Source organism: Mustela nigripes, unplaced genomic scaffold (assembly GCF_022355385.1).
Source record: "Mustela nigripes isolate SB6536 unplaced genomic scaffold, MUSNIG.SB6536 HiC_scaffold_148, whole genome shotgun sequence".
In the NCBI taxonomy this organism is placed as follows: Eukaryota; Metazoa; Chordata; class Mammalia; order Carnivora; family Mustelidae; genus Mustela; species Mustela nigripes.
Genome location: NW_026739562.1, coordinates 6,895,296 through 6,914,631, shown reverse-complemented (window position 1 = coordinate 6,914,631; position 19,336 = coordinate 6,895,296). Strand labels below are relative to the sequence as shown.

General features: G+C 55.5%; 1 protein-coding gene across 6 annotated transcripts in view; it reads right to left on the bottom strand.

Annotated features, from left to right (window-relative positions):
- Positions 1–19,336, bottom strand: part of LOC132008465 (tetraspanin-18) — a 178,025-nt gene that overhangs the window by 29,982 nt on the left and 128,707 nt on the right. Inside the window, exon 1 of one of the 6 annotated variants that reach the window (XM_059387117.1) lies at positions 3,157–3,216. The exons of the other annotated variants lie outside the window; for them this stretch is intronic. The gene's annotated coding sequence lies outside the window, so the exon portion shown is untranslated. Of the gene's footprint in view, positions 1–3,156; positions 3,217–19,336 lie in introns of those variants that run through there. 6 annotated transcript variants of the gene reach the window in all.

Sequence of the window (19,336 nt, the reverse complement as noted above, 5' to 3'; positions counted from 1 at the left end):
CCTGGGCCAGACAGCTTTATTAACCTTGCCCCTCCTACCGCCTGGGATGGCGGCTCCATCCCATCTGCACAGTGCAGGCCTGGGAGGGATCCTCTGATTAAGGAGAACAGCTCAGTTCATAAATCACTCCTTTTACTCTCACTGCCCTCGGCCCCCCCGGGCATAATTTCTGGAAAGAGAGAAAGAAGGAGGCAAGTGGACATGAGCAATGGAGAAGCCTCATGGGAGGAAGCAAAATGCCGGTATGGGGTGGGTTAGAGAGCCCAGAAGACTCTTGCAAGAGCCCTGGCCAGGTGAGGCGCTGTGGGCCAGGGCAGAGCCTCAGTGTCCCCCTGGAGCCATCACACCTGCAGCAACCTAGCTTCCCCCCAGTAGGGCTCTGCCCCGCCAAGCTGCGAGACCTGGGCCAGTCTGCCTCCTCAGCAATCGTCTCCTCACCTGCAAGATGGGGGTTTTCAGAGTTGCTGGTTGGCGGGGGTGGGGTGGGAGGGTGGGGGGAGGGGGGATGATGGAGCTGAAAGCACTTTGGTGGCTGCACACCCAGTTCCTTCCTTCCTGCATGGCAGGACCCCGCTAGTGCCAGCCCTGGGCGTGGTCCCAGGCACAGACACCAGTGGCTTTCCTTCCGCAAGGGCTGACTCAAATCTAGTGCCTGGTCACAACCCCACGCTCAGAGAGGAATGTTAACAGCCATCCCAACCAAGTGTTTTGGGCCCCCCTAAGAAGCAACGGTGGGGCTGGAGAGGGCGTTCGGAGCTGGGGAGGCCAGGGTCCAGGGAGCACCGGGCCCTGATAAGGCACTGGGTCACGGATGTTTACCTAGAGCAATCCTACTCGATCCCACAAAAGGCGCTGCAAAATAGATGATGCCACCGTTATGCCCCTTCACAGCCTGAGAGACCAAGGCACCTCGGGGCTAGAAAGTTCCCGGAGCCAGAACCGATCCGAGATTTGCCAGACTCTGAGACCTATGTTTGTTTCCTTCATCAGGACACGCACGGGGCAGAGGCTTGTCAGGAGAAAAATGATTCTTGCCATCAGGTTCAAGGATAAGGGGGGTGGGGGGGGGAGTTATTTGCTCGCTAGCTAGGCCCGCTGGGCCTCCTCCCAAGACAGACAGTCTCATAAACAAGCAATTGGCACGAAATCCTGGCGTGCCTAGTGATGGCACAGACACGGGGACATGGACACAGCTGAGCGGGGGCTCAAATCTAATTAGGCTCCTGGGGGCGGCGCCATGAAGGTTAACCAGGCACAGCCTTCCAGGGATGCAGTGGGGTCCCAGAAGACAGCCAGCCTCCCCTGTTCCCCAGACTCACAGAATCCTGGATGTCGAGGGGACAGAGCCTCTGATCCACAGGGTCTGGGAAGGCCCCATGTCTAAGGTGTGAATTGAGTTAGGCCTGGGTGCTTGATCCCTGCTCAACCCTTTCCCCTATCCCAGAACCCCCATGGGGCTGTTTCCATCAGAGACTCTTCAAAGAAGGAAGTGCCTCAGTGAGGGTGACCTCCAACTGCCTCTTTTCTCAGTGGATGCTGAGGCCCAGAGAGGTCCAGGGTCTTGCCCAAAGTCACACAGCACAGCTGGAAGCAGGAGCTCCTGATTTTAAGTCCACCGCTCTTCCCCGACCCCAGGCAGCCTCCCAAGACTGACACCTGAATTCATTTGGCTCCTGAAAGGACACAGCGCATGCCACGTGAGTGAATCCCCCCATCACCCAGGAGATGGGCATTTCAGCTCCACCAGCAAAGAAACTGAGGCTCAGAGAAGTAATCTCAATGGTCCAAAGTCACACAGTAGGTTGGAAGAAGGGTTAGGACAGACAAAGCAGGATTCCTTGTCCTTCTGCCCTGGCTGTCTTCCGGAGGTGTGGCCCTAGGGACTTTGGGCCTGCTGAGGCCCATAGTAACCTTTGCCACAATGCACACTTTCCATTCCCTCCATGGATCTGGGCTGGACTGAAGCCACAGAAGGGGTCATGCCAGACACAGGACAATGGGTCCATCTTCCTGCCTTGGTGCTCCAACGGCCTGTTTGCAAAGGCCTCTGGGGACAAAGGTGTGCACCCTCCTGCAGAGACTTTCACTTGCCACAGTCAAGGGGCTAAAAACAAGGCAACCATTTTGAACCTGGGCGTGAGCAGAGAAGAGTGGTCATTCAGTGTGCCAGCCACAGGATTTGGCCTTAGGACACCAGAGCCCAAGGGCTGGGAGGAACAAGGGCAGGACAAGTACCAAAGCCAGCCCTCCTCCCAAAGTCCTGCGCTGTCCTTGGGCCTCCCTGAGCCCCGGGGAAAGGTTCCCTGACAGCCTGCCCTGGGATCTGGGGAAAGGGAGGCAGGAGGAGGAAATGAGAGGGCATTCCAAGCAAACAGCAAGGCTCCCAGGCCCCAGGGGACATCGTTGCGGGACGGTGACAGGGACACTTGGGTTCTGAGAGATGGTGTAGGTTCCAAGAAATGAGGAAGAAAGCCAGCCTTCCAAGGAGGGAGCAGCCAAGAGATTTTAATGATCTGGAATTAAATTCTGCCTTTGGAGAGAGCCTGCAGCTTGGTGGGGGCGGGGGGGGGGGCGGCGGGGAGGCCACATCTTTCCTGCTTCCCCCAGAGATCTGCGATGGAGATCTAGGAGAGTGGTCAGTGTCCCCTGGTCAGGCGCGGGTGCTCTGGGCCTCCCAGGCGCCCCGTCCCCCACCCCTACCCCACCAGCCCTCCGGTCGCTTTCAAGGAGCAGAGTCTACACAGAGACCAGGAGGAGGCCTACAGGCCCAGCATCCTAGCCAGGCTTGCTTCCTGAGGGGCACCCACAGGAAGAAGTGTTGGGGGAACAGCCTCTCCTCTCAGTTTTCTAGTGTATCCCGTGCTGTCTGGAGGGACGCTACTCCAGAAAGGAGGTCAACCCCATCCAGTGGCCAAGGACACAGGCATGCGGGGCAGGGATGCGGGGTTGGGGAGGGGACCTGTCTAAGGGCACACAGCACAGTCAGGGGCGGAAGACATCGTCCGGACCCCCCAGCTTGGATGGTCCCTGCCACACGCTGGGAGTGGCCTCGAAACTCTGCCCGGGGAAAGCCCACAGGAAAGGTTGAATGTGGCTGTGGCTCCACGACAGGAAGGGGCAGGGAAGGGGGACACCAGACGTGCTGTCTGAACATACCACTGTTGCCGAGCCTCTCCCACAAGACAGAAGCCCTTGGGTGGCCAGAGCTGTGTCTCCCGCCTCCTCTGAGTCCCTGCAGGGGACACACAGGGTATTGGCTGGGGTATTACCGATCTAATAACTGCTCCTGCTTCCTACGTGCCAGGGATGGTGCTGAGCCCTGTTCCCAACATCACCATCAATGGGCCAACTACTCCCAATTCATTGGGGAGTGCGGAGAAGGTGAGTGAGCTCAGAGAAGCTGAGTGAGCATCCCACAGTGGCCCAGCTGGCTTCAGACCCCCGAAGGCTCACTGCTAGGGGCTGAAGCACTGACTGGCTGATGGGCTCTTAGACTGCTCGGGGCAGAGCCAGTGGTGAAGAGAAGGAGCCGGTGGGCATGAGGGAGTCCTGGGTTCAAGTCCAGAAACCCTGTGTTGCCTCCCCTCTCTAACCCATTTGCCACAGCCAACTGCATCTCTAAGCCTCAGTGGGGAGCAGGAGCCCCTAACCCTCCCTCCATTCCCACATTTCATCCCCCTTCAGGGCCTGGAGCTCCAAGAGACCCCTTGAAAGACTTTGGTAATCCATCCCAAAATATGCAGGGCTGTTGCTGGGGCAACCTGGCTAGGCTACACAGACCGGATTTAAATATTTAATAGCTTCTGGGGTATGAAGGGGGCCTGGGAACAGGGCGGAAAAGGGCACAGGTCTGAAGAGGGGAGGAGGGGTGTGGGGGGAGGGGGGAGAGGGGGAAGGATCAGGGGAGCCCTGGCATCTCCTGCCAGATAGGACCCCCACCTCCCAGGAGGGGGAGGGTGCTGAGGGCTCCAGGCTCTGTGGCTGCCGCTAATGTCCCACAGGATAAAGCAGACTAGGACTGGGAACCAGGCAGTGGGTGAGACCCAGAATTCCACCAGCAGGGGAAGTAGGGTTAATGAGGGCAGGTGCAGGGGGGTTCTCTTGTAGGTGGACAAGAGAAACTGACTTTTTAAAAAATAGGGCCTACTGTCCAGTGGCCACCATGTGACATTCTTGCCTGCTCTCCTTTGAACTTCACTATCATTCTATGGGGCAGGCTTAGTATTGGTCCCAAGTCACAGCTGAGAAAAGTGGGATCAGAGACATGCAGTGACTGGCCCAAAGCCACACAGCTGCCAAGTGGCATACATGAACTCAAGGCAGTGGGCTCCAAAGCTGGTGCTTTTTCTGCTCCATCTATCGGGATTCAGGGCCAGAAACACTGCTTCCACTGGTAGCAGCAACGGCTAGCATATACGAAGTTCATTTTATGGGCCAGGCAGCACATTAAGGGCTTTGCATGCCCTAATCCACTTAACTCTTATGATGACACTGGGAGGTAGGCACTGTTAGACCCATTTCACAGATGTGGAAGCTGAGGCCTCCAGGGGAAGTAAGACAGCAGCATCACAGGTAAGCAGGGGAGGCAGGATTCAGGCCCGCCGCTCCCGGTCCACTCTGGAGCTGGTTCTTTTCATCCAGTTCTCTTACCCCACATTCAGAAATGTGTGTAAGAAAAACAATAAATGAATTAAAATCAAACTTAAAGTCCTTTTTTGTTTTGTTTTGTTTTTTTGCCCCGGAGCTTTGACCGCATCCTCCAAAGTTGGATAGGATGGCAAGAGGAAATTCTTCCAACGACTTAGCAATATGAGCCAGCTTGAGGCTTGCCTTCACTGACTTGCTCTCCACACAAGGCACATGTGCAGAAACCCACACGGACCACAACGCGACCCAGCCACGCAGACCTGCGCTCACAGACAGACACACGTGCTCGGACACATGTACAAATAAATACCCAGACAGATAGAGCTACGTATACACAGACCAGAAGGCACACGTGCACACACACACACACACACACACACACTCACAGACAGGTCGACTGGGTCCTTTCTGCCTGATTGAATGAACTACAGTATCACAAAAAAGACAACCAGAGTCATCTGGCCCACACCTCTGCCAACGTCAAGGATAGCTAAACAGGCAAACCGAGCTGAACTTAGTCTTAAAGATCTTCCATAAGGGGCATAAACCCGTGATTTTATTCTGATGTCTCCTCAAGGAGGGAAGTCCCTCCTGGCATCTAAGGAAATTCTGTCCGGCTTGACATCAATCACAAGCACAATGCTTTCCCTCAATACCCCGCTTTACCCCCCCCAAAGCCCTCCCAAACTTACGCCCTTCCTTCTTCCTCACAACTATCCAGCAAGGCAGGCAGGGTGGAGATGATTTTAATTTACAAGGAGCAGGGTTCAGAGGAGTTAAGGAGATGATTTTAATTTACAGAGAACTGGGCTCCCTGTAACTCCCTGAGCAGGGCTCACAAGAGTTAAGGAGCTTGCCTGAGGTGACACAGCTCCTGTTCAAGGTGGGTGTGGATCCCAGGTGTGGTGCCTTCCCTTTGGCGGCCATTATTTCAATGACCTGGGTTGCTGTCAATGTCCTATCAATTTCGCTTTGCTCCTCTCTGCCCTGAGCTTCTTAGTATCTCAGCCTATGTGTTCAGTGAGGGGACTTCTCTGGTCCTGGCTCATGTCCATCCTGCCTATGTGATGCCTGGTGCAGCATGGAGGGGAGGCCCCTCAAAGCTGGGTTATCCCAGGTGATCCTGAAGCTTCCCTATCCCGAGTTAGCGGGTTTCCTGTACTGGGCCAGACTGGGTGAGGCTCCCCGCTCCTTCTCCCCCAACGGGGTGGGAATCCCTGAACTCCCCTCCCCCCCCACGGCCCAGGAACTGTCCCTGGAGCAGAAATCAAGCCTGCTCCCTCCCCCTCCTAGCCTCCTGTCCAGGGCGGTCCTTGCCGCAGTTACATTTGCTAGGCAATAAATATTAGAGGCACTGGGTCTTCCCAGGGCAACTGCATTGAGTCTAGTCACCTGGCCTGAATTAGGGAGGCCACAACCCCTTCCCATAAGGAGAATGACTATAGGTATGTGCAGCTCAAATTTTGGAGGGCAAACACCCAAAAAACCGAGAGAGACCGTGTCAAAGCTCCTGTCTGGCTGAGAAGAGCCTGTGAGGAAATGAATCAAAGAAAAACCTGGGGCGGGGCCTGAGCAGAGGGACAGGCTGGAGTCAGAGAGCCCTGTTTTCTTTCCTCCCCATAAAAAATTAACCCAGCTGCTCCTCGGAGGAGGGTCCTGAAGAAGGATGCAGGTCAGGGGTGGGGGAGGGAAAAGGCTGGGCTTGGGTGGAGACAGGGACCGGGGGTGTGGGGGGGTGGGGGCTCAGACAACGGGGAATGAAGGCATCCTCCATCCTCCACAGAAGCCCGTCACCAACCCCACCAAACATCATTACTCTCAAGCCAGGAAAGATGCTGGCAACCTTGCCCGGAAGCTTTGGGGGTGAACAAGCATTCGGTCTTATGGGGCGCCCCAAGAGGATTTCTGCTTCCTTCTGACAAAATCCTAATAATGAAAAATAAAACTTCATCAGGTCCTGGTTTCTCCATCTGTCCAATAGCATAGAAATCCCCACCTCGAGTTCTTCCCATGAGCTGGTGCTGGGCAGGATGGAAGACCTCGGGAAGGGGACAGAAGAGGATCTGCCAGGGACTCATCTGAGGCAGAGGTGGCAACTTTTTCCTTAAAGAGCCAGACAGTAAATATTTGAGGCTTTGCAAACATATTGCTTCTGTCACAATGATTCAACTCTGCTTTGTTGGAGAAAGTGGCCACAGATCACATGTAAAGGAATGGTCATGGCTGGGGGCCAACCCAAGTTTATTTATAAAAAAAAACAAGGCAGGATTTGGCTCACTGATTGCAGAGCCCTGGCCCTAAGGAATATTTGGGGACTGACCTTGGGTTAAAACAGCAGATTAGAAGTGAATGTGCCCCCCCCCCCCCCCGCAACCACTCAGCAGGGGGCAGAGAATGGGAGAGAACAGGGCCCGGTGTTCCGAGAACTGGGTTCCAGCCCTGTGTCCAGGCTAGGCAGCTGCTGTCAATTCATAACACCTCTCTGAGCCTCAGTGGCTTCACTGGGCACACAAGGATACAGATGGAAGCAACTCCAGGTTATGGGGAGGGCCCAGGATATGGGGAGGACCTAAGCTCCCCCTAAGGTTATGGGGAGTGCCTAAGGGGGCCCGTGTGGGTGGAGAGCAGTGCCCTCAGCAATCAGCAAACCCTGGCCTAGAGGCTAAGTTAACCACAGCAAGCAGGGCTCTGGCTGTGCCTCTGGCAGCTAGTCAGGGGTGGCATGTGAGGGTCTGAGTGTCTGAGGGTCTGAATAGCCCTTGGGGGAGCTTTCCAGCTGAAGGGGCTGGAGGAGTTGGAACTGGTCACCCTCTGATGCACCTGGCCCTACTGTCTTGTCTGAATCCTGGAATGCATCCTTTGTCAAGCACTCTTTGGAGTGGGGCTCCCCTGCACCAGGACTGCCAGAGGACCAGGAAGGCTGACCCCATGGACGTGGCCCTGCTACTGCTGAGTCCATCACATGGAGATACCATGTCTGGCCAGCCCTGGTGGGCCTGCCTGCTGCGGGTCTTCTGTGGTTCTAACAAATGACAGATGACCCAGGCAGAGCCTATTCTAAGCCAAGGATGCGCCCTCTGATTCACCTCTTGTGCCTGGGAAGGCCTAACAGCAATGAGAAGGGGCAGAGAGGCTGGTCGATGGTGTGGCCAACTCTGAGCCAGTCATGGCCTTTGCATCCCCAGGGAAGGGAGGAAGGGGTTGATGATGGCGATGATAAGCTAGCATTGACAGAGTGCTTACTACATGCCAACCATACGTCTCAACACTTCATATCGATTAACTCATGTCATTTTTGCAACAGTCTCTGAAGCAGGCACAATTATTATGCCCATTTTACAGACAGGGAAACGGAGGCACAGAGAATTGGAGTAACTTGGCCAGAGTGGCACAGCTATTAGGCTGGCATTAGAACCCAGGCAGTTAGTTCCAGCATCTGGGTTTAGAGGGTGTCTAAGATGTCTCAGAGCTGGTGGGGTAAGCCATGGAATTCTCCAGAATTAAGAAACCCACTAGAAAAGAGGGAAAAGTGGGGGGCTCGGGACCTAGGCTTTGCTTTGCCACCAGTCAGCAGCATAATCTTGAGCAAGTTACTCATCCTCTCTGGGCTGCCCTAGGGAGGCAGTGGCCAAAGGCATTAGAGGGACAGGGGGACTCCTCTCTCCCACTCACTACCAGTGTGGCTGTGCCCTCCATGAGCCTCTGTGGACCTTGTAGTCTCGTGGTCACGGGAGCGCCGATGAGATCACTCTGCCTGAGACATGAGAACGCTCTCGAGAAGCTAGAGCCCTACCATCATTCATCTGGAAGCCACACCTCCTGTTCGGCCAGGCCCCAGCCAAGTTCATGGCTCTCAGCGCCAAGGCTGAGCACACATCTAGGGATCATGGGCTCCACTTCTGGGTAGAAAGGATTCAAGGATCGCCCTTTTAGGAACGGAAATGGTGGTCTGAATACGTGACACACAGACCCCATCATTTATAAACATGCAAACACAGCCCAGTCCGCAGCCTACAGAGGAATCCAGGGGACAGGGTTTAGGAAGGCTGGCTGAAAGCAGCACTTGGGGAGCAGAGGAAGGTGGGACCCACCCCTTACGGACACAGGATCACAAGTGCATGAGCTTGGCAGTGAAGGCCCCATGCTCTCTGTGCACACTGGGGCTGCTCTGTGGCACACACAGCAGGTGTGCCAGCACCCCCCACCCCCCGTGTGTCCTCTGCACTGTGGGGGTGAAAGTCCTCAGAAGGGGCTTCAGGCTGAGCTCAAATCACCTGTTTTGCAGTTCCTGAGGTCAGGATGGAAGGTATGTCCTTGGTCCTGTTATCTGGGTTCAAGTTCCAACTTTATGGCCAGCCTCTGCCTGTCCATCTGAGTCCTCTCTCTGCCTCTGTCTGCTCTCTGTCCCCCTTCTAAAAGTGAGGGCGAGCGTGTATGCACTCGCACACACACACACACACACACACACACACACACACACACGCACTCTGACCGTTTCCTGGGGAGGCTACCTGTTTATGTCAGCTGCCACACTCCCCTGAAAGCATACCTCACCAGGCCTGGACACAAATCCCCTAACCCTTGCCCTGGAACTGTGACTCCCAGCAGGTGGCGGCCACAGTTAATTTAGAGGCTCCGCATGTCTGAGCCCTTCTACAAAGCTGGCTTGCTGGAGGTAACCTCAGGGCCTCTGGGGCCCCGCTGGGAGGAGGGGGTCTTAGGGTGCCTCCTTGCTGGGAAGAGGAAGAACCCGGCAGGTGTTTCATTTCCCCCCTGGCAGCCCCATAATTAAGAAAGGAAGCCTCAGCAAGTTCATGGGGCAGGAGCCACAGAGGGATGGGGTGGGGGCAGGGGTGGGGGCACAAGGAGCAGGCTTTACAAGGAGGCTGTGTGACAAGGAGGCTCCAGTGTGACCTTGAGCAAGTCACTTCTTGTCTGCGCCCCTCTAAGGAGACTTTAGAGCCACCAGGCCCTGACCACACGGGCAGAGCTAGGTCACGTCTAGGCGGACCCAAACAGCAGGATATACGGTAGCTATCTAGAGCACCGGGAAGATGATTCTGAGCTTCGCTTGAGGCCGTTATCCCATGGGATGCTCCATCCTTGGTGTAATTCTGAACAGCAAATGTTGGAGAAGAAAGTCCGTGGGAAACCGGTCTCCTGCAGAGGCATCATACGGGGCTTTCTAAGGCAGATGTTCCAGTCAGAGCTAACCCCAAAGAGAACTCGGATCCCATTATCCGAGGGACAAGAGGTGTCAGGGGTGGGAATAAACCTTCTCCTCACTGTGTGCCCCCCGGGACAGGCCGTGCCTCCCGGGTCAGTTGGGGTGACACAATGTGCGTGCACTTAGAAGCAGGCCCGGCATGCAGCAGGGACCCCTGCCCCGGGAGGGCCCCCTCGCATGCTGGGCTCCACGCGCCTTCACCTGCACCTCAGCAGAACCTTCGGCAACATTCTGAGGTATGGATACCTTGGATGCATGAACTGGAAAGCCAGGCCTTTCCAGCCCTCTCTCTGCTACTTTGCAGTGACCTCACCCCATTTTAAAGTTGGGGTTCTCTCTGAAATATGGATTTAGGGATCCTTGGGGCAACCTTAGTGGTGATGCCCAGCTGCCCGGCTGTGCCCAGAGGGGACTGACCTTCCCAGGCAGCAGCAAGCCCAGGACTGCATGATCAGCCAGGGATGTGCAGCCCCAGAAAAGTAGGCAGCTTCTCCCTCTACCACTCTGTCTCCTTCCCAGCTTCTCCCCCTGGGCAAGGCTCAGCTGATGGGGCTGGGATGGAGCAGGAGGCGAGCCATCCCTCAGCAACAGTGGAGAGCCCGGCCCGGATCCTCCTTCTCCCTCACCCCACAACAGCCATACTGGTCTCTTGCACATGGCAGGCACATTCCTACCTCAGGGCCTTTGCACCTGCTGGTCCTTCTGCCTGGGACCCTCTTTTCCTCAGCTATTCCACATGGCATAATCCCTTGTTTTTTTCAGGTCTCTGATCATATCTTCAGGGAGACCATCCCTGACCATCTGCAGCCCCTCTCCCACCAGCCTGAAATGGTCCCTCTCCCGAGCCACTGTCTGTCCCTTTGTGGTTCCTGTTATTTATCTTCTTTCCCCTTCCTTCTAACGCGGGAGGGGAGTAACTCTGTCCTCCATGTTCATTGCTGAGTCCCAGCTTCTGGTATGGTGCCTGCTGCAGAGTGGGTGCCCAGTGGATGTTTGGGTAAGGCAGGAACGAAGGAAGGGAGGAAGGAATGAATCTCTGTGTGGGCCTCTTTCACAAATTTCCAATTTAACTCTTGTTTAAAAAACCACCAAAAGACGCAGGACCAGCTCTAATCTGTGGGACCCAGTAAAAATGAGGGACCTCTTAGGCAAAGGCTAAGAATTTCAAGATGGCAACAGGAGAGCATTAAGCCAAGTGTGGGGCCTCTCTAAGCATTGGATGCTCCCCAAACCCCCCAGCTCTGCAACTGCCCTGATTGCATACTCTGACTCCGGTCCTGGGGACTTATTACCACTGCTGTTGTGCAATTCAGAGAGAAGAGGATCAGAATGGTGTAGGCGCTGGGCTGATGTCACACAGCATTATGCTATGGCTTAGCCCTTACAAACTCTTAGTCCCCAGTTCCTGCAGTAGCTACCGAAGAAATCTCATTATCCCCACCCACCTAGAAACCCGGGGACCCAGCCCAGAGAAGAAAGCAAGAGAGCAAAACTGCCTGTGAATCTCCTATTTACCTCACAGATTCATGATGTATATGTGTATCAAATATCACTATAAATACACACACACACACATATACATATATATGGGATTTCATTTCAAAATATATCCACGGTTATTTTAATATCAAAACAAAGTACTGTTTTCCAAATCTTTGAGGAGTACTGATGTTCTATTAGGACATATAGGGCTAATCCTGAGAGTCTGGGTGCCCCCTGCTCGGCAAAGGATGCCCCAGGCTCCGTGGGTCCCCACCATTCAACTGAGAAAGCATTATCCTGGGCAGAAGACCCCAGGATAGGCTCAGCAGCTCGCACTACACAAAAAAGTCTGGCTTCCATCCCTCATTCATTCCCTCCCGTCCTCTTGGTCCAAAGGGAAACCTCTTCCAGGGTGGCCACAGACCCAGACGGCCAGGAGCCTTCCACAGGCCTGGGTCGGAGGCCGGATCTCATTATTCCAACAGAGACAGAAGGGAGCCCGGCTTGGCTCATTCCTCCTGGGGAAATGTGCCTTGGCCTGTTAGCGGGAAGAGGAGAGTGTTATTACCCTGCTCAGCCAGCCAGGTTCACTCGCCTCGCTAATTGGAACACGTAATGGTTTGTTAATACAGTCTGATTTTGGGAGGCTGGCGCACAGGGGTCTCCGGGGTCGGGGTGCGGCGTGGGGGCAGGGAGCCTCTCATGGTATCGCCGAGGAGGGCTACGAGGGGGGACTGAAACGCTGTTTGGTTTTCAGTGTTTGTCTTGCACAACGATGTCTTAATCCACCAGCCAAGGGCTTGAAGTCGGTTCTATTGCGGTGCGCGCCTGTGTGTGTTGATATGTGCATATGCACGTGTCTGAGTGTGTCTGGGTGCACACGTGTGCCCACAGGGAATGTGATGGCCGGCGCGTGTGTGCCACTGTGTGCAGAGCTCTAGGACCATGAGGAGGGGGGAGAGAAGAGAACACGGCTCCATCACACCTACGGGCAGAACACAGTGGTCTAATTTTAAGAACCCAAACAAAGACATCTATTTTCCCAGGAATGGCTCACCCAGCCCCTATTAACACTAATTAGGAGGCCTGGGAATTCCCCATAACTTCGTAATTAGTGTTAACAGACTTCACAGGGGCTGTGAAGGAAATGGAACACCCCCGTCCTGTCCTGTTTTCACAGCCACGGTGTTGATGGTGTGGGTGACACCATGCCCCCCCACCGCCCCCACAAGGCACCAGGGTTCCCCCAGGGGGTCCCCGATGTCCAGACTGCCCAGGAGGCAGTCAAAGGGGGGTGGGGGCACCCTCACGGGAAAACCCACTGGTGTGGGGTGGCTGGAGGAATGGGGGCAGGAGCGCAAGGAGCACATGGACATTATCTCAGGACGAGACTCCGAGTTGAGCTTTGGGTCTGGAAGTGGAGAAGCAGACAGAGCACTCCCTGCCCAGGCCAACAGTCCCAGCCACCTGCCTTCTCAGTGCCTGAACATGAGGACGAACCATAGTTTCATGGCGGCTCCAAAGAGCTGGCAAGATGGCAGCCATGGCCTCCCAGTGTCATCAGGCCCCCTCTGCGGCCTGCGGCGCCGTGCAGCCAGATGTCTTAGGAAACCACAGCAAAGCCATTATGAGGACCCCTCAGCTGCTTGGCAGTGGTGGGGTAGCCACTTCTGGCAGCTGACAGACGTGGGGCCTTCCCAGAAGCAGCAGGGCAGGGGCCCTGCCCACAAGGCCTCATTCATACACACAAAGACAGCCCCCCTCCACCGGCCTCCACTCCTCAGCCCCCCGCGGTCCTGCTGCAGGCCTTGTCAGGGTCTGTGGGGGAGCAGGCGCCAGCGCTGTCCCACTGTCCCCTGTGTCTGCCCCCCTGTGCCTCTGCCCCCACTGGCCTGATCTTCCAGCCCCCACCCCCAGGAAGCGCTGTCTGTCTATCTGTCTAGCACTCTGGGCCTGGCTCTGTTTCTAGAAGACAGCTCTTTGTTCTTTCCTGCCTGCCCAGAATCTGAGATTCTCCATCTAGGAAGGAGCTGAAAGGCTATTTTCTTAATCATATTAAAAAGGGTTGAGATGGTATCAAATACTAACTGACTTTTGGTGATGTTTCATTTATTCTTGATAGTCAGGTGACTTCAATTTTTTTTTTCTCACAAGAAACATATATATTCATGATTATTCATTCACAAATCATTGTGAACAGGCCATTTAAACCCCTCACTCTGAAGCTGCTGGCTCTTTCTCGGGCTCTCTCACCTTTTCTCCTGTTGTCTGCCTAGAGAACTTCTTCTCGCTCCTCAATGCCCAGCTTGACATCTCCTCCGCCATGAAGCCCTCCCTGATTTCTCCAGCCTAGGCAGCATTTCCTTCTGTTTGGTTCCACATTTTGGAGATGAGAAATGAGGCCCAGAGAGGGGCAGGGGCCTTGCCACTCCATACAGCTAGGTCATGACTGGTGAAGGCTCCGCTAGAATCCAGAAGGGCTTTTGTTTACAGCCTCCAGGGTTTGGTGGGAGATTGGCAACCTCCCCCCGCCTTGATTCTCAACACCCCCTTCCTTCTTCCTTCTCTGGAGCCAGTGCCTGCCCTGTCGGGGACAGCCTTGACCTCCATCTTTGTTCTCCTCAGGAATGAGCCAGGACGCTCTTCTCTTTGCCCTCCAGGGGCACAAACCAGTGAGGCATAGGATGAAGAACAGAGAATGGCCTGGTTGTTGTTCCACAAAGGGGAGCGGTGACAGGAAGCACTTGGGGCCCTTCCTCCCTCTCTGGAGCTCAAGGCTGTGTCTGCCGCCCCTTCAAGGTCCTGGCCTGGCCCCCCTGCCCACCCAGCCACCAGCCCGGCCCCTTCCTCACTGGTCTATTGGAGGCCCGGCTTACACAGCCCCATGGCCCTGGGTCTGAGTCTCACTTTGTCCCTGAATGGCTGTGGTGCCACATACCGGACCTTATTCCCAGCAATTCAAATAGTTCGTATGACAGCCTACCACGGATTCAGCAGCACGAGGAGCTGGCAACCGGACAGGTGTTTCATATACGCCATGGCTCATCTTCACAACCCCACTTTCAGGCACCCCGTTAGTGCTCCCATTTCACAGGTAAAATGTCGCCACTTCCCCAAGGTCAAGAGCTAGGAGTGGTGGAGCTGGGACTTAAGCCTGGACCTCTGCAGGGGTTACAAGCCCGACTCCCCAGGAAGTTACATGGATTGGATGAGATAATTGCACAGGCTAAGCATTCCGCTGATAATAACGCATTGAACATTACAGCTTTCCTCATTTTCATTCCTAATGAGAGCAAACACTGTGGTGAACCAGCCGGGCTGAGCATTGATGGGTAGGCAAGGCTTCCTGGGGACCCCGTAAGGGGTGGCAGAACCCCTGAAGGTTCCTGCCTGTGGAAACCCCGGGGCCCAGATTGCTCCTAGCTAGAGCGTATTATTTGAGAGTAAATATTATCTTACCCTCCAGCTTAATCCAGACCAAGCTTCTCTTCCCCACCGAAAAGCCCGCAGCCTGGAGAAGGTTAAGCCCTTTGCTTCTTTCCTAATTGCAGGCTTGCAACTCTGCTGGGCGACACCAGATCTCTTGGAAAGCCTGAGAATTGGTCTGGTATTTGCCAGTGGCATCGGAGAAGCTGGCTCTGGGCTGGGCTGTCCGGCTTTCCAAGCCCACGCTGGGTTGGGGGGCACCCGTGGGGGAGAAGGCAGGCTGGGGCACATTCCCCTTCTGCACAGGCCTGCTATTGCAGCCCCAGGGCAGATCTAGCTACAGAGGGCATCGGGGACATGGAGCCTGGCCTCCTGTTTCATGCTGAGTCCCACTTGGCTTGCAAAGTAAAATGGGTCAGTGGACTGCCAGACCATCCTTCTCTTCCAGTTTACGCCACATCTGTTTCCCTCCTGCCTTTTCCTCCGAAACGTGGGCAGAAGTTGTTCAGACCAGAGGCCCTGACCCTCCCCGGGCGCCCAGTTTCTCTGGGGTCACTAGATGGGGAGCAGTGCCAGCAGACTCTATGCTGTTGAGGGTTGGGGATCCTCAAAGGTCCTGGGAGCCAGCCTGGGTCAGCCCCACCCCTGCCCAACCCCTGCTCAACCTCTCTCTTGCATGCTCTCCACCCGTCTGTCCCCTGAAAAGTGCTGGTGGGGCTTGGAAAGTGGTCACATAACTTCTCAGATTTACGACAAACCATTGGATCCTACCTTGAAAATGAGTAAATTTCATAGTATGTAAATTATACATCTATAAAGCTATTAAAAAACCCAAACAGCAACATCAACGACAAAGTTGAGAGGGGCCGATGCATGGTTGGGGGTGATGCCCACACCCTGGGGGGAAGCGTAGCAGTGGCAGGCTGAGGCCGGAGGTCAATGCCAGTTTCGAGATTCCTTCACCACCTGTGGGTTCACAGGTTAGTTTTGTTTTTCTTATCCTGTAAGAGAAATTTTAACAGACCCGCCGGTTGACCTCATGAACATCCGAAGTGAAGCCCCAGGGATGTGAGAAGGCAGGTTCTGTGGAAGGATGGGGAGCCTGGGAAGAAAGGGGCAGCAGGAAGAAGGAAGCCTACTGGAGACAAGCCTTCCAGAAGCTTCTGGAGGCCAATGCTGGAGGGTGGCTCAGGACGTTGTATAGCTTGGGGGCCTCTGAGTTAGGATGAAAGCCCAAGGCTCAGCCTGGCCTCATCTCTAAGGCACTGATGGGTCCCCCTGAGAGAAGTGAGGATGGCACCAGTCCTGTCCTGAGCACTGCTCCCTGCCAGGGAAGGGCTGACACGTATCTGGGGGATATGACACCCTAGGGTCTACAGACAATCAGAGGAGACCTGTGCCCAGAGTCTACTGAGGAGAGAGCTAAGTTGCTCGTGGTTGCTCCAGTGCAAAGCAGGAAAAGAACTTTACAAGTGATCTGAACATTGCTATCTTGACTAGTAGTGAGCTTCATTGCCGGTAGTATGTAAGCAAAGATCAATGAACACACCTTTCAAGGAGTCAAAACAGATGGCCTTGAAACCCCTCCCAGTCCAGACAGTCAGTGAGGCCACAAAGGCTTGCCGTTCATTTCCCTCGAGGGTTAAATCTGTATTCAGGATAAAACAGAAAGGCCTGAGCCATCCTGAAGGAGGGGCCCTGGCTGGCACCTCTCTGGAACCACAACTCCTCCGAGCACTCACCACAAATCCCGCTGATTGCTGCTTTGGGCTAACGTGATACTTGAATACACACAGGCCAGGCCGGGGCAGGCACTGCCGGGCTCCTAACGAATGCCCTTGAGCCTGAACTGCTCCAGAGGTGGGTGCCTGGGAAGCAGGGGCTGCCAGCCCAAAGCACAGGGGCTCCTGTCTGGCCCTCCAGCCAGCGGCCTGCTGCACACCTGCCCCGCCCTCCAGCTCACAGCGGCCTCCGCTCTCCCTAGCTCCGGCCTCCCCTAGGGCTCAGGATCCTGGCTGTAGTTTGCGTGTTCCCTCCTCGCCACGCCCAACTTACCACTGGATGAACTCTTCAGAGGCCCCTTCCCAAACAAGAGCTCCAGGCCTGGGAGAGGCCCCGGTTCTCTTTCATGTGTCTTTCTGGCGCTGGGAAGGCCGGAAGGGAGGCTGGGCCCTCTGGAGGAGCCTGGGCTTCTGAGGAGGAGGTGGGGCTGGGGGCTTCCATGGGGCCGGCAGGCCAGCACTGCGAGGTGGAGGCCAGGGACCTCCTGAGCCAGTCCACCATCCACCTGGGCCCCTCTCCGCAGCTCCCAGCCTCCATCCAGCTCCACCCTTAGAGGGGGTCTGGGCTGCATCTTGCATTTCTTAGTGCCGCCCCTCCAGCTCTGGAACCTTGACGTGCAGACCTAGTTGTAGTCTCCTCTCCCTCTGGGGATGGAAGGTATGAACGCCCAGACTAATTATAGTGCCAGACAGTTACAGAGTGTTCTGGAGAGACCAAGAGCTGGACAGAAGAGGGCCACCTGGGTTTCAACACTCAGTAGGTGTGGCTCCCTGTTGGGAATGTTCTGGCAACAGGGCAGACCCAGGATATCCCAGCCCCATCCTGCCCCTGGCTCCCCATCCACCACAGGCTCAGCCCTGCCTTCCAGAAGATAGCCCAACACCTGTTGTGGTTCAGAAATCCTTGATCTCAACCACCCATCTTCCCTGGATGCAGATCTTCCCGCCCCCATGCATAAACCCTTTCCTGGCTCTGTTGAGAAAACCCAGCTCAGAGCACAAGAAGCCCATTGACTAGCCCTCCCCTCCCCCACCCCTCCTCCCCTCTAGCCCAGCATGACCACTTGTAGGTCCTGAATGCTTCTGCTCTAGCATGCCCCAGGGACTTTGCATGTGCTGATCCCTCTGCCAGGAATCCACTCCCCTCCACCAAGTCAAACACAGATTTCTTTGTCTACCTCGAAATAAGTCATTCATAATCCAAGCCTTCCTCGGCACTCCCCTTCCCCAGCATGAGCCCCAGCACCCCCTCCATGTACCCCTGCATCAGTGCCTTAGACCGCCTGCCACCTGCCCATTGCAGTCTGTAAGACTCAGATTTGAGCTTGCATCGGCATCCCCTGGGGAACTTGTCAAAGCCCAGCTTACTGGAGCTCACCCCCAAATCTCTGATTCATTAGGTCTGGGGTCGGAGTCTGCAGAGCTGCATTTCCGACAAGTTCCCAGGCAATGCTGATGCAGGTGGTCTGAGGACCACACCTGCGGACTGCCGTTTAAACCCCGAGCTCTTTGAAATCAATCAATCAATCTTGTCTGATTTTTCTTTCTCTTCCAGTCTCGGAATAAATCTGCTTTTTAGTGGGTGCTCAGTAAACAAATGAGTGAGAGGGACTGATTTATTGGTTACAGCCAGCGCGGGTGGTGGGAGAATTTACTGAGACAAGTTTTCCTGATCTGTTGGCTCTGCTGCAGGATCTCCTTTTCCCTTTTCCCAAGACGGTGGCCAAGTCTTTGGCTCCCATGTCTTGGGGGCTGCTGACTTCCAAGATCAGGCACAGAGGTTGCTGGAAGATGTCTAGGAAGACAGCCCATCTTCTGGGCCCTAGAAACTTCTCGGAGGGCATAGGCTAGGGCCCACAGAGGTGGGGGGGCATAAGCCTGGTGGGGGGCACGCAGAGGCAGCATGCCCAGGGAGAGAGTCATTGTCGTTGAACATCTCTGGATATCAGCAAGAAGTAGACTGGCAGGGGGGAGGGATGGCGGGGGGTTCCAAGAGCTACAGGCTCAAATGCTTTGATCCTGGGAATAGCCTTTCCAAAGTGGTGACAGAACCTCCATGGGGCCACCCTGAGATGCCTGGGAGAGACTGGGCGTCTATGCACCCAAACTCATAGCCAAGAGCTGTTAAGCAAGAACACCAAGCTGGGCCCACGGTGGCACAGAAATGGCCACTGACCACTTGCCCTCACCTCACCCCAACGCTTGGCAAAGGAGCCTCCCATTAGTGTTCTGGGCCACAGGGAGAACACCGAGACTCCTACAGGATCATTGCGGGCAAGAATCCCTCCTCCCCAACATGCCTGGGAGGAGATGTCCTTCAAATGGGCAGAGCGGGCTCCACGGCGGATGGTGGGATCTGAGGAAGTACAGGCAGGCAGTGTAGATCGCACTTGGGTGTTGGTGTGCGCTTAGCCCCAATGCTATGGGGGCCCCGGGCGAGGCCTGGGGCTCTGCCTAACAAGGGAAGCTGTGGGGCACCCCAGGGCACAGACCCGGACGGGCAGTCTCTCAGCAGGTGGACAGGAATGAGCAGGTGTCCTGCCAGGAGCATGGAAGGCGGGGCGGGACTGAGCCCGGGGCTCCCTGACAGAAGAGGCAGCCCAGCACACGGCCGGACATGGTGTCTGTGAATGTGTCCCTCCAAGCCTGGCCTCGATGTGGCATACCCCAGGCCCCCTGCCAGGACTCCTGGACACTGGGGAGCATCCAGACTCACAGCAAACTGTAGCAGGGAGGCCCAGCTGCCCCAAGGACGTGGGCTGTATGCGTCCCC